General features: G+C 43.7%; 8 non-coding genes across 8 annotated transcripts; all 8 read left to right on the forward strand.

Annotated features, from left to right (window-relative positions):
• Window positions 1-54: 54 nt before the first annotated feature.
• On the forward strand, window positions 55-245 carry LOC141177138 (U2 spliceosomal RNA). Its single transcript, XR_012253761.1, has one exon. It is a non-coding gene; the product is annotated as a U2 spliceosomal RNA (small nuclear RNA).
• A 1115-nt stretch (window positions 246-1360) lies between these two features.
• On the forward strand, window positions 1361-1551 carry LOC141177140 (U2 spliceosomal RNA). Its single transcript, XR_012253763.1, has one exon. It is a non-coding gene; the product is annotated as a U2 spliceosomal RNA (small nuclear RNA).
• Window positions 1552-2666: 1115 nt separating this feature from the next.
• LOC141177141 (U2 spliceosomal RNA) lies at window positions 2667-2857 on the forward strand. The gene has a single exon (XR_012253764.1). It is a non-coding gene; the product is annotated as a U2 spliceosomal RNA (small nuclear RNA).
• Window positions 2858-3972: 1115 nt separating this feature from the next.
• On the forward strand, window positions 3973-4163 carry LOC141177142 (U2 spliceosomal RNA). Its single transcript, XR_012253765.1, has one exon. It is a non-coding gene; the product is annotated as a U2 spliceosomal RNA (small nuclear RNA).
• A 1115-nt stretch (window positions 4164-5278) lies between these two features.
• LOC141177143 (U2 spliceosomal RNA) lies at window positions 5279-5469 on the forward strand. Its single transcript, XR_012253766.1, has one exon. It is a non-coding gene; the product is annotated as a U2 spliceosomal RNA (small nuclear RNA).
• A 1115-nt stretch (window positions 5470-6584) lies between these two features.
• LOC141177144 (U2 spliceosomal RNA) lies at window positions 6585-6775 on the forward strand. Its single transcript, XR_012253767.1, has one exon. It is a non-coding gene; the product is annotated as a U2 spliceosomal RNA (small nuclear RNA).
• Window positions 6776-7893: 1118 nt separating this feature from the next.
• On the forward strand, window positions 7894-8084 carry LOC141177145 (U2 spliceosomal RNA). Its single transcript, XR_012253768.1, has one exon. It is a non-coding gene; the product is annotated as a U2 spliceosomal RNA (small nuclear RNA).
• A 6154-nt stretch (window positions 8085-14238) lies between these two features.
• Window positions 14239-14428, forward strand: LOC141177882 (U2 spliceosomal RNA). Its single transcript, XR_012254409.1, has one exon. It is a non-coding gene; the product is annotated as a U2 spliceosomal RNA (small nuclear RNA).
• Window positions 14429-14485: the final 57 nt, after the last annotated feature.

Raw genomic sequence — 14485 nt, forward strand, 5'->3', positions numbered from 1 at the left:
AATGGACTTTTCAGGATCCTTGGGTGGCTCCGTAGTTTGAAACCAATTCTGGTTATCGCTTCTCGGCCTTTTGGCTAAGATCAAGTGTAGTATCTGTTCTTATCAGTTTAATATCTGATACGTCCCCTATCTGGGGACCATATATTAAATGGATTTTTAGAACAGGGAGATGGAAAAAGAGCTTGCTCTGTCCACTCCACGCATTGACCTGGTATTGCAGTATCTCCAGGACCGGTGCACCCCTTCTTTAATGCAGTTTCTAAAATCAGAAAGAATTGAATTCAATGTTTTTTGTTCATTTTGCTTGTTTGTCGGATTTTGGGATGGACTCTTTGGCTTTGCTTTTCTTCTCCTCATTGGATTTTTCATGTTCAAAGTTGCAGAAGCCAGATTACAAGCTCATTTTGGTTCAACTTCAGCAACTGTGCATTGCATTGCCATGTAATGTGATGCAATGCTATCTTTCTAGCTCTCCCTTTTTACTTCTTTTTGGATAAACAGACATATTAGGCAAGCATTTTGGAGCTTTCACCTAAATAACTACAGGTGGTGAGATAAGCTGCACAATATAATTGACCTTTCAGTATATTGTTGCACACACACCATCTATTTAGCAAATGCCCTTGTTATCAACAGCAGCCTTTTAAACTCACCTGAGCTAACAGGTATGTGCGCTGGTTACTCTGCTGCGCTTAAAATTTCTTTTTTGGTTTGCTACAATGCCTTTTCTGAAACGTTGTCTCCTTCTGCTGGAACACTGACTTCTTTCATTTAATGCATGCAGACTATAAAAGAGAACCCAACCCAAAAAGTTTGGTTGATTAGTCTGTGGCATTCTGTTAAACTGTTGCTTATGGCGGTCTCTGTGAGCTTCTCAGCGACATTCAGCCAGCCAGGTATCCTGCCTGCAGTAGATGGAATGTGGCAATGGAACGCTGGCTGCGCGTGTCATAATAGGCTCTGAGCCTTTATATACCTGTGCACAGCAGCAGCCACCTTCAGTCTGCTGCTGGACAGCCAGCAGCAGCAGCAGCAGGAGAGGTATGTAATCAGGAGCCCTCCTGCTAAGGGTAGACAGCTGCTCGTTCCACCCCACCCCCCGCCTTAATTGGTTCTCCTCCCTTCCAACGGTGTTGAGGCGGGTGGGAACAGCAGGGGGTGAAGGTGCTGTGTTTAAAGAGGTGGAGTTATGCAGATCTAAAACGCGTGGATTGCAGCTGCAGCAAGCCGAAAAGTGCAGGCATGTAAGGGATCTAGAGGTTGACAACATGTCTTCTTAACGGGAGTCCAGGAGCTCATCTCCACAAATGGACTTTTCAGGATCCTTGGGTGGCTCCGTAGTTTGAAACCAATTCTGGTTATCGCTTCTCGGCCTTTTGGCTAAGATCAAGTGTAGTATCTGTTCTTATCAGTTTAATATCTGATACGTCCCCTATCTGGGGACCATATATTAAATGGATTTTTAGAACAGGGAGATGGAAAAAGAGCTTGCTCTGTCCACTCCACGCATTGACCTGGTATTGCAGTATCTCCAGGACCGGTGCACCCCTTCTTTAATGCAGTTTCTAAAATCAGAAAGAATTGAATTCAATGTTTTTTGTTCATTTTGCTTGTTTGTCGGATTTTGAGATGGACTCTTTGGCTTTGCTTTTCTTCTCCTCATTGGATTTTTCATGTTCAAAGTTGCAGAAGCCAGATTACAAGCTCATTTTGGTTCAACTTCAGCAACTGTGCATTGCATTGCCATGTAATGTGATGCAATGCTATCTTTCTAGCTCTCCCTTTTTACTTCCTTTTGGATAAACAGACATATTAGGCAAGCATTTTGGAGCTTTCACCTAAATAACTACAGGTGGTGAGATAAGCTGCACAATATAATTGACCTTTCAGTATATTGTTGCACACACACCATCTATTTAGCAAATGCCCTTGTTATCAACAGCAGCCTTTTAAACTCACCTGAGCTAACAGGTATGTGCGCTGGTTACTCTGCTGCGCTTAAAATTTCTTTTTTGGTTTGCTACAATGCCTTTTCTGAAACGTTGTCTCCTTCTGCTGGAACACTGACTTCTTTCATTTAATGCCTGCAGACTATAAAAGAGAACCCAACCCAAAAAGTTTGGTTGATTAGTCTGTGGCATTCTGTTAAACTGTTGCTTATGGCGGTCTCTGTGAGCTTCTCAGCGACATTCAGCCAGCCAGGTATCCTGCCTGCAGTAGATGGAATGTGGCAATGGAACGCTGGCTGCGCGTGTCATAATAGGCTCTGAGCCTTTATATACCTGTGCACAGCAGCAGCCACCTTCAGTCTGCTGCTGGACAGCCAGCAGCAGCAGCAGCAGGAGAGGTATGTAATCAGGAGCCCTCCTGCTAAGGGTAGACAGCTGCTCGTTCCACCCCACCCCCCGCCTTAATTGGTTCTCCTCCCTTCCAACGGTGTTGAGGCGGGTGGGAACAGCAGGGGGTGAAGGTGCTGTGTTTAAAGAGGTGGAGTTATGCAGATCTAAAACGCGTGGATTGCAGCAGCAGCAAGCCGAAAAGTGCAGGCATGTAAGGGATCTAGAGGTTGACAACATGTCTTCTTAACGGGAGTCCAGGAGCTCATCTCCACAAATGGACTTTTCAGGATCCTTGGGTGGCTCCGTAGTTTGAAACCAATTCTGGTTATCGCTTCTCGGCCTTTTGGCTAAGATCAAGTGTAGTATCTGTTCTTATCAGTTTAATATCTGATACGTCCCCTATCTGGGGACCATATATTAAATGGATTTTTAGAACAGGGAGATGGAAAAAGAGCTTGCTCTGTCCACTCCACGCATTGACCTGGTATTGCAGTATCTCCAGGACCGGTGCACCCCTTCTTTAATGCAGTTTCTAAAATCAGAAAGAATTGAATTCAATGTTTTTTGTTCATTTTGCTTGTTTGTTGGATTTTGGGATGGACTCTTTGGCTTTGCTTTTCTTCTCCTCATTGGATTTTTCATGTTCAAAGTTGCAGAAGCCAGATTACAAGCTCATTTTGGTTCAACTTCAGCAACTGTGCATTGCATTGCCATGTAATGTGATGCAATGCTATCTTTCTAGCTCTCCCTTTTTACTTCCTTTTGGATAAACAGACATATTAGGCAAGCATTTTGGAGCTTTCACCTAAATAACTACAGGTGGTGAGATAAGCTGCACAATATAATTGACCTTTCAGTATATTGTTGCACACACACCATCTATTTAGCAAATGCCCTTGTTATCAACAGCAGCCTTTTAAACTCACCTGAGCTAACAGGTATGTGCGCTGGTTACTCTGCTGCGCTTAAAATTTCTTTTTTGGTTTGCTACAATGCCTTTTCTGAAACGTTGTCTCCTTCTGCTGGAACACTGACTTCTTTCATTTAATGCCTGCAGACTATAAAAGAGAACCCAAGCCAAAAAGTTTGGTTGATTAGTCTGTGGCATTCTGTTAAACTGTTGCTTATGGCGGTCTCTGTGAGCTTCTCAGCGACATTCAGCCAGCCAGGTATCCTGCCTGCAGTAGATGGAATGTGGCAATGGAACGCTGGCTGCGCGTGTCATAATAGGCTCTGAGCCTTTATATACCTGTGCACAGCAGCAGCCACCTTCAGTCTGCTGCTGGACAGCCAGCAGCAGCAGCAGCAGGAGAGGTATGTAATCAGGAGCCCTCCTGCTAAGGGTAGACAGCTGCTCGTTCCACCCCACCCCCCGCCTTAATTGGTTCTCCTCCCTTCCAACGGTGTTGAGGCGGGTGGGAACAGCAGGGGGTGAAGGTGCTGTGTTTAAAGAGGTGGAGTTATGCAGATCTAAAACGCGTGGATTGCAGCAGCAGCAAGCCGAAAAGTGCAGGCATGTAAGGGATCTAGAGGTTGACAACATGTCTTCTTAACGGGAGTCCAGGAGCTCATCTCCACAAATGGACTTTTCAGGATCCTTGGGTGGCTCCGTAGTTTGAAACCAATTCTGGTTATCGCTTCTCGGCCTTTTGGCTAAGATCAAGTGTAGTATCTGTTCTTATCAGTTTAATATCTGATACGTCCCCTATCTGGGGACCATATATTAAATGGATTTTTAGAACAGGGAGATGGAAAAAGAGCTTGCTCTGTCCACTCCACGCATTGACCTGGTATTGCAGTATCTCCAGGACCGGTGCACCCCTTCTTTAATGCAGTTTCTAAAATCAGAAAGAATTGAATTCAATGTTTTTTGTTCATTTTGCTTGTTTGTCGGATTTTGGGATGGACTCTTTGGCTTTGCTTTTCTTCTCCTCATTGGATTTTTCATGTTCAAAGTTGCAGAAGCCAGATTACAAGCTCATTTTGGTTCAACTTCAGCAACTGTGCATTGCATTGCCATGTAATGTGATGCAATGCTATCTTTCTAGCTCTCCCTTTTTACTTCCTTTTGGATAAACAGACATATTAGGCAAGCATTTTGGAGCTTTCACCTAAATAACTACAGGTGGTGAGATAAGCTGCACAATATAATTGACCTTTCAGTATATTGTTGCACACACACCATCTATTTAGCAAATGCCCTTGTTATCAACAGCAGCCTTTTAAACTCACCTGAGCTAACAGGTATGTGCGCTGGTTACTCTGCTGCGCTTAAAATTTCTTTTTTGGTTTGCTACAATGCCTTTTCTGAAACGTTGTCTCCTTCTGCTGGAACACTGACTTCTTTCATTTAATGCCTGCAGACTATAAAAGAGAACCCAACCCAAAAAGTTTGGTTGATTAGTCTGTGGCATTCTGTTAAACTGTTGCTTATGGCGGTCTCTGTGAGCTTCTCAGCGACATTCAGCCAGCCAGGTATCCTGCCTGCAGTAGATGGAATGTGGCAATGGAACGCTGGCTGCGCGTGTCATAATAGGCTCTGAGCCTTTATATACCTGTGCACAGCAGCAGCCACCTTCAGTCTGCTGCTGGACAGCCAGCAGCAGCAGCAGCAGGAGAGGTATGTAATCAGGAGCCCTCCTGCTAAGGGTAGACAGCTGCTCGTTCCACCCCACCCCCCGCCTTAATTGGCTCTCCTCCCTTCCAACGGTGTTGAGGCGGGTGGGAACAGCAGGGGGTGAAGGTGCTGTGTTTAAAGAGGTGGAGTTATGCAGATCTAAAACGCGTGGATTGCAGCAGCAGCAAGCCGAAAAGTGCAGGCATGTAAGGGATCTAGAGGTTGACAACATGTCTTCTTAACGGGAGTCCAGGAGCTCATCTCCACAAATGGACTTTTCAGGATCCTTGGGTGGCTCCGTAGTTTGAAACCAATTCTGGTTATCGCTTCTCGGCCTTTTGGCTAAGATCAAGTGTAGTATCTGTTCTTATCAGTTTAATATCTGATACGTCCCCTATCTGGGGACCATATATTAAATGGATTTTTAGAACAGGGAGATGGAAAAAGAGCTTGCTCTGTCCACTCCACGCATTGACCTGGTATTGCAGTATCTCCAGGACCGGTGCACCCCTTCTTTAATGCAGTTTCTAAAATCAGAAAGAATTGAATTCAATGTTTTTTGTTCATTTTGCTTGTTTGTCGGATTTTGAGATGGACTCTTTGGCTTTGCTTTTCTTCTCCTCATTGGATTTTTCATGTTCAAAGTTGCAGAAGCCAGATTACAAGCTCATTTTGGTTCAACTTCAGCAACTGTGCATTGCATTGCCATGTAATGTGATGCAATGCTATCTTTCTAGCTCTCCCTTTTTACTTCCTTTTGGATAAACAGACATATTAGGCAAGCATTTTGGAGCTTTCACCTAAATAACTACAGGTGGTGAGATAAGCTGCACAATATAATTGACCTTTCAGTATATTGTTGCACACACACCATCTATTTAGCAAATGCCCTTGTTATCAACAGCAGCCTTTTAAACTCACCTGAGCTAACAGGTATGTGCGCTGGTTACTCTGCTGCGCTTAAAATTTCTTTTTTGGTTTGCTACAATGCCTTTTCTGAAACGTTGTCTCCTTCTGCTGGAACACTGACTTCTTTCATTTAATGCCTGCAGACTATAAAAGAGAACCCAACCCAAAAAGTTTGGTTGATTAGTCTGTGGCATTCTGTTAAACTGTTGCTTATGGCGGTCTCTGTGAGCTTCTCAGCGACATTCAGCCAGCCAGGTATCCTGCCTGCAGTAGATGGAATGTGGCAATGGAACGCTGGCTGCGCGTGTCATAATAGGCTCTGAGCCTTTATATACCTGTGCACAGCAGCAGCCACCTTCAGTCTGCTGCTGGACAGCCAGCAGCAGCAGCAGCAGGAGAGGTATGTAATCAGGAGCCCTCCTGCTAAGGGTAGACAGCTGCTCGTTCCACCCCACCCCCCGCCTTAATTGGTTCTCCTCCCTTCCAACGGTGTTGAGGCGGGTGGGAACAGCAGGGGGTGAAGGTGCTGTGTTTAAAGAGGTGGAGTTATGCAGATCTAAAACGCGTGGATTGCAGCAGCAGCAAGCCGAAAAGTGCAGGCATGTAAGGGATTTAGAGGTTGACAACATGTCTTCTTAACGGGAGTCCAGGAGCTCATCTCCACAAATGGACTTTTCAGGATCCTTGGGTGGCTCCGTAGTTTGAAACCAATTCTGGTTATCGCTTCTCGGCCTTTTGGCTAAGATCAAGTGTAGTATCTGTTCTTATCAGTTTAATATCTGATACGTCCCCTATCTGGGGACCATATATTAAATGGATTTTTAGAACAGGGAGATGGAAAAAGAGCTTGCTCTGTCCACTCCACGCATTGACCTGGTATTGCAGTATCTCCAGGACCGGTGCACCCCTTCTTTAATGCAGTTTCTAAAATCAGAAAGAATTGAATTCAATGTTTTTTGTTCATTTTGCTTGTTTGTCGGATTTTGGGATGGACTCTTTGGCTTTGCTTTTCTTCTCCTCATTGGATTTTTCATGTTCAAAGTTGCAGAAGCCAGATTACAAGCTCATTTTGGTTCAACTTCAGCAACTGTGCATTGCATTGCCATGTAATGTGATGCAATGCTATCTTTCTAGCTCTCCCTTTTTACTTCCTTTTGGATAAACAGACATATTAGGCAAGCATTTTGGAGCTTTCACCTAAATAACTACAGGTGGTTAGATAAGCTGCACAATATAATTGACCTTTCAGTATATTGTTGCACACACACCATCTATTTAGCAAATGCCCTTGTTATCAACAGCAGCCTTTTAAACTCACCTGAGCTAACAGGTATGTGCGCTGGTTACTCTGCTGCGCTTAAAATTTCTTTTTTGGTTTGCTACAATGCCTTTTCTGAAACGTTGTCTCCTTCTGCTGGAACACTGACTTCTTTCATTTAATGCCTGCAGACTATAAAAGAGAACCCAACCCAAAAAGTTTGGTTGATTAGTCTGTGGCATTCTGTTAAACTGTTGCTTATGGCGGTCTCTGTGAGCTTCTCAGCGACATTCAGCCAGCCAGGTATCCTGCCTGCAGTAGATGGAATGTGGCAATGGAACGCTGGCTGCGCGTGTCATAATAGGCTCTGAGCCTTTATATACCTGTGCACAGCAGCAGCCACCTTCAGTCTGCTGCTGTACAGCCAGCAGCAGCAGCAGCAGCAGGAGAGGTATGTAATCAGGAGCCCTCCTGCTAAGGGTAGACAGCTGCTCGTTCCACCCCACCCCCCGCCTTAATTGGTTCTCCTCCCTTCCAACGGTGTTGAGGCGGGTGGGAACAGCAGGGGGTGAAGGTGCTGTGTTTAAAGAGGTGGAGTTATGCAGATCTAAAACGCGTGGATTGCAGCAGCAGCAAGCCGAAAAGTGCAGGCATGTAAGGGATCTAGAGGTTGACAACATGTCTTCTTAACGGGAGTCCAGGAGCTCATCTCCACAAATGGACTTTTCAGGATCCTTGGGTGGCTCCGTAGTTTGAAACCAATTCTGGTTATCGCTTCTCGGCCTTTTGGCTAAGATCAAGTGTAGTATCTGTTCTTATCAGTTTAATATCTGATACGTCCCCTATCTGGGGACCATATATTAAATGGATTTTTAGAACAGGGAGATGGAAAAAGAGCTTGCTCTGTCCACTCCACGCATTGACCTGGTATTGCAGTATCTCCAGGACCGGTGCACCCCTTCTTTAATGCAGTTTCTAAAATCAGAAAGAATTGAATTCAATGTTTTTTGTTCATTTTGCTTGTTTGTCGGATTTTGGGATGGACTCTTTGGCTTTGCTTTTCTTCTCCTCATTGGATTTTTCATGTTCAAAGTTGCAGAAGCCAGATTACAAGCTCATTTTGGTTCAACTTCAGCAACTGTGCATTGCATTGCCATGTAATGTGATGCAATGCTATCTTTCTAGCTCTCCCTTTTTACTTCCTTTTGGATAAACAGACATATTAGGCAAGCATTTTGGAGCTTTCACCTAAATAACTACAGGTGGTGAGATAAGCTGCACAATATAATTGACCTTTCAGTATATTGTTGCACACACACCATCTATTTAGCAAATGCCCTTGTTATCAACAGCAGCCTTTTAAACTCACCTGAGCTAACAGGTATGTGCGCTGGTTACTCTGCTGCGCTTAAAATTTCTTTTTTGGTTTGCTACAATGCCTTTTCTGAAACGTTGTCTCCTTCTGCTGGAACACTGACTTCTTTCATTTAATGCCTGCAGACTATAAAAGAGAACCCAACCCAAAAAGTTTGGTTGATTAGTCTGTGGCATTCTGTTAAACTGTTGCTTATGGCGGTCTCTGTGAGCTTCTCAGCGACATTCAGCCAGCCAGGTATCCTGCCTGCAGTAGATGGAATGTGGCAATGGAACGCTGGCTGCGCGTGTCATAATAGGCTCTGAGCCTTTATATACCTGTGCACAGCAGCAGCCACCATCAGTCTGCTGCTGGACAGCCAGCAGCAGCAGCAGCAGGAGAGGTATGTAATCAGGAGCCCTCCTGCTAAGGGTAGACAGCTGCTCGTTCCACCCCACCCCCCGCCTTAATTGGTTCTCCTCCCTTCCAACGGTGTTGAGGCGGGTGGGAACAGCAGGGGGTGAAGGTGCTGTGTTTAAAGAGGTGGAGTTATGCAGATCTAAAACGCGTGGATTGCAGCAGCAGCAAGCCGAAAAGTGCAGGCATGTAAGGGATCTAGAGGTTGACAACATGTCTTCTTAACGGGAGTCCAGGAGCTCATCTCCACTAATGGACTTTTCAGGATCCTTGGGTGGCTCCGTAGTTTGAAACCAATTCTGGTTATCGCTTCTCGGCCTTTTGGCTGCGATCGTATGACTGTACCTTGATTGGTGCGAGTCTCCTGGAGGAATCCGGACCCTTTTGTGGAGGATTTTCTGCTTTTTCCTGTGGTATTCCATACCGACAGAATCCAAGATGTCTTTTGTGAAGAACACCATCCGTTTGTCCGTGGATCCATCTGACCAGAACAAGAACAACGTGGTTTTCATTGTCCAAGACATCGTTGAAGGCAAAGCTGGAGCAAGACGTTCTGAGATCTTCAGTGTCAACGAATTTTCACGTCAAGGTAATTATGACGTTACCTTTATGGACCAGGATGTTTGCCTTAATGTCTTTGAATGGCTCCGTGGTCACTCTAGTGACCCCTGCTTGGAAGGAGTTAGATGGGAACCTTTGTTTGGTCTGCAAGAAAAGGAGGTGACTGTGACTGTCTATAACCCTTTTACAGACCCTGAGCTGCTGGAGTGCTTCCTCTCTCGCTACTGTGAATATGTGCGGAAGGGAGTGAAGCAAGTCAATTGTCTAGGAATCTTTAACTGTCAGTATAAATTCCGTGTGAAATTGAAAAGGGATCCTGACAGTGTGGGGGGCTTTAGACACCCTCCATCAAATTTTTCCGTTGCAGGCCATAGAGGTTTCCTCTTTTACCCAGGCCAGCCCATGTTTTGCCGTAGATGCTTTTCTTTCGGACATACCATGGTAACATGCCTTAAAGGGCAGTGTTGCCGAAATTGCAGAAAGGAGGGGCATATGGCCAACCAGTGTCCAGAGGCCAAGTCCTGTGATGTCTGTGGGAGTAGTGATCACATGTATAAGGACTGTCCTATGAGTGCACCTAGACGTTCTGATAAAGAACAGAAGGAGGAAGAGCTGGAGAGGAGGCAGATGGCAAGCGCACTGAAAGTGCTGGAAAGATTGGAGAGGGAGGAGAGAGAGGGAAGGAGGCGGGAAACTGGTAGAGCCTCTCCCTCTACGGCGCCAGAGGAGGTGTCCCTGAGACCATGTTCTTCTTCTGCTGAAGAAATGAGGAAGAAGCGGAGGGAAGAAAAGGAGTTCTGGAGGGAAGTGGCAAAGGTGGAGAAAAAGGCAGTGTCTGCGAGAATATCTAGGAAAGTGGTGGAAGCAGAGCTGCCTGAGATGATGACTTTTGGAGAGGCAATGGACGCAACAGGATGTGAAGTGCAAATCTCGGAACCCGACAGTCCTGAACACCCTTCGGGTCCTGAAAACATTGAAGATTTTTCTTCGGAGGATGATAGGGGTGCAAAGAAGAGTCGTAGGGAGGATGGTGGGGGCAGTGATGATGCAGATTTTAGTGAGCCTCAGAGGAAGATCAGAACTGCCAGAATGAGGAGTGTGGCTGGTGAAGCCAGCGGGTCGGAAACCAGCTGTTCTGTTCTGATGGCGGAGGAGGATAGTGGTGGTGCTGGATAGTGTCACCATATAATATTGTAAATGTTTTTTCTTTTTGTCCTCTTGTGAGCTTTGGTTTAGGCCAAAGGCTATTTCTTTGTGTAATTGGTGAAGGAGTAGAAGTATTATGGGATTTACCATAGTGTCCCAAAACGTAAGAGTGTTTAAAAGTAAAGTAAGAAGAGCTGCTATTTTTGAGTTTTTAGCTATGCAAAATGCATCTATTTTTTGTTTACAAGAATGTGGGGTAGTGGATGGTGTGAAAGGGGATGAATGGTCTTATGGAGCGTCTGTGTGGTCGGGGAGTGCATGTAATAAGAATGATGGTGTGGGTATTTTGGTTAAAGGAAGGGAGGTTGTTTTGAGTGATTATTTGGTTATTGAGGTGGGGAGATGTATCCTTGCTAATTTTGTATACAAGAATGTAAAGTTTTGTGTTATTAATGTTTATGCGCCAGTTGAAAAAAATGAGCGCAAAAATTTATTTGAAAAAATTAAGCTTTTTGTTCCAGGAAGAATACCTGTGGTAATTGTGGGTGATATGAACTGTGATGTGGGGAGAGTGAATGTGGATGTGTCTGGGAAAGCATTATTGGAGTTAGTGAATGATTTTGGGTTGTGTGATATGCAGCGCGTGTGTAACATGAATCCTTTGTTGAACACTTTCTTTTCTGAGAGTGGTAGGGTACAATCCAGATTGGATTATTGTTTTATTTCTAAAAATATGGTTTCTGTTAATTATAGGCAGGAAAACGTTCTTTTTTCAGATCATGTGTGTATGTTGTGTGAGTTGGATATAAAAGTTGATGGAGTGTTTGGGAGAGGATTGTGGAAGTTAAATGTTAAACTGTTAGAGAATGAAGATGTGAGAAAGGAGTATGAAAGGCGGTATGAAGAATGGTGTAAGCATAAAAATGAGTTTGGGAATGTTTGTGAGTGGTGGGACTGGGTGAAGAAACAAACAAAAATGTTCTTTAAAAATTTAGGATACAAGTATGCAGCAATTAAAAGAGAGAGTTTTGTTAAACTGAACGCGCGGTTGAGCGTTTTGTATAAGTTAAGGGAAGGAGGAGTTGAGGTGGAGGAGGATATTTTAGAGGTAAAAAAGGAGATTAGTGAGTTTTTGTTGGAGAGAGGGAGAAGCATAGTGTTTAGGGCAAAGATTGATAAGATGGAGCAGGATGAGAAATGTTCTCGGTTTTTCTTTAAAAAAGTTTTTGGAAAGAAACAGAGTATGAGCGTGGTGTATGGAGCAGATGGAAGTGAGGTGAGTGGAGAGGATATGTGTGAAGAGGTGGCTAAGTTTTATGAGGATCTGTATGCAGTGAAACAGAGGGATGAATGTTTGGAGAATGATGTTTTGAGTGTGTTAGAGAGTAAGTTGAGTGAAGCAGAAAGAGAGAGAGTGATGGGTGAGGTGACTGGTGATGAGGTATGGAAGGTTATGTGTAGTATGGCTTTGAATAAGACGCCGGGGGAGGATGGCCTCCCAGTAGAATTTTATCGTGTGATGTGGGGTGTGATTGGTAAGGACTTTGTGGATGTATGTAAGTATATGTGGGGAAACATGGAGGTGGCTGAGAGTATGCGTGCAGGTATGGTTGTGTTAATTCCTAAGAAAGGGGATTTGAAAAGTCTGAGGAATTGGAGGCCAATAACGTTATTAATTGTGATTATAAAATCTATGCAAAACTTATGGCTAATAGGATGCGTGATGTGATAGAGAGTGTGATTGGGGATGAGCAGTGTTGTGCGGTACCTGGGAGGCGGATTCATGAGTGTGTGTGTATGTTAAGAGATTGTCTATGGGATTGCATGGGTCGTAAGAAGAGTGTATTTTTGTTAAGTTTGGATTTTGAAAAGGCTTATGATAGGTTGTCGCATGGTTTTTTGTTCAGAGTGTTGTTAAAAATGGGTTTTCCGGCTGATTTTGTTGGGCGAGTGAGAAGTTTGTATGCGGGTGTTTATAGCTGTGTTTTAATGAATGGGTATGTGGGTAGGAAAGTGAATGTGTTTTCGGGTGTGCGACAGGGGTGTCCTTTGTCCCCTGTAGCATTTATTTGTGCAATTGAGCCATTGTTGTGTATGCTGAGGAAAGATAAGGTAATTCGTGGTGTGCAAGTGCCGGGAGGTGGAGGGAAAGAATGGAAGGTGAGTGGTTATATGGATGACGTGTGTGTATTATGTGATTCTGAATGTTCGGTGAGGCGGGTGAAGTTGTTAGTGTCTATTTTTTGTGGTGCATCTGCGTTTAAAGTGAATTGGGAAAAGAGTGAGTGTAAGGGTTTTGGAGGCGGAAGTTTAAGTAGGGATGTAGGTGTGAATGTAGTGAATGGACCTATTAAAGTTTTGGGTGTGAAGTTTTCAGAGAGTTTGGATGGGAAAGAAAGTTGGGATGATGCGAAAGGAAAAGTTGAGCAGAAGTTGAATTTTTGGAAATTGAGGAGTTTATCCTTTTTTGGGAAGATTTTAATTGTTAAGAGTGTGGTGTTGCCAATATTTTTATATATTGCGGTAGTATTTCCACCAGGATATATGTGTATGAGAAGCTTGAATAGAATTTTATTTGTTTTTTTGTGGAACTCGAAAATGGAGAGAGCTAGGAGAGAAATTTTGGTTAAAAGAGTGGAAAAAGGTGGTTTGGGTTTTCCGAATTTGGACGTGTTTTTTGGTGTGAATATCGTTGTGTTTGTTTTGAAAGTGATTAGGGCGGATGGAAAGTTTTCATCTATGTGTAGGTATTTATTTGGAGCGTATTTGTTTCGTTTAAAGTGGCAAGAAAGGGATTTGCGATGTCCGATTGCTTTTGAGGTGCCTGTATGGTATGTGTGGGTTTATAAGTTTTTGGTGAGGTATGAACTGTGTGATGCAGATGTGAGATTGCTGGAGAATAAGAAGGCTGTGTATAGGATGATTGAATGTAGAGAGGTAGAATGTGGAATAAATATGGTTAGGGGTGGTGATGTGCAGAAGGTTTGGAAGAAAGTGCGGATGAGTGGTATGACCAACAAACAGAGTGAAGTTGTGTGGCAGTCTTTACATGGAGTATTACCTGTGAGAGAGTTTCAGAGGAATAGAGGTTTGGTGAGGAGTGAAATGTGTCCAAGAAATGGCTGTGGTGGAAGGGAAAGTGTGTTGCATGTTTTTTGGAATTGCCAGTATGCTAGAGATGTGATTGGGAGAATGGGGCCTTTGTGTAAAGAATTGTGTGGTGTGAATTTGTTGTCCTTTGAGTTGTTTATGTTTGGTTTGGGAATATGTGATGGGACGAAGGAAAGAGTCTTGTGGTTGATGCTTGCATGTATAAAGGAAGTGTTATGGGATGTGAGGAATGTGTATGTGTTTAAAAGGAAGGAAATTGCTGTAAAGGATAGTGTGAAGGTGATTTTGGGGAAGATGTATGTGTGTTTCCTATGGGACAAAAAGAGGAGAGGGGAAGTGGATGCGGAGGGAATATGGAAAGTTAAAAAGTGGAGATATATTGTTAGTACCTCTTGATTTTTGTTATTGTTGTTTTGAAATATGAAATAAATATTTCCGATGATGATGGGGACAGCAAATTGCGTATTGGATTTGACGCAGCTGTTTTGATGGAATTTTCCTTTGTCTGGTTTCCATAGACTGTGGAATTTCCTCGTCTGAGGAGAAAAAAAAAAAAAAAAAAATCTGTTCTTATCAGTTTAATATCTGATACGTCCCCTATCTGGGGACCATATATTAAATGGATTTTTAGAACAGGGAGATGGAAAAAGAGCTTGCTCTGTCCACTCCACGCATTGACCTGGTATTGCAGTATCTCCAGGACCGGTGCACCCCTTCTTTAATGCAGTTTCTAAAATCAGAAAGAATTGAATTCAATGTTTTTTGTTCATTTT

Source organism: Phyllobates terribilis, unplaced genomic scaffold (assembly GCF_046119375.1).
Source record: "Phyllobates terribilis strain yellow unplaced genomic scaffold, ASM4611937v1 Scaffold_27__1_contigs__length_16484149, whole genome shotgun sequence".
In the NCBI taxonomy this organism is placed as follows: Eukaryota; Metazoa; Chordata; class Amphibia; order Anura; family Dendrobatidae; genus Phyllobates; species Phyllobates terribilis.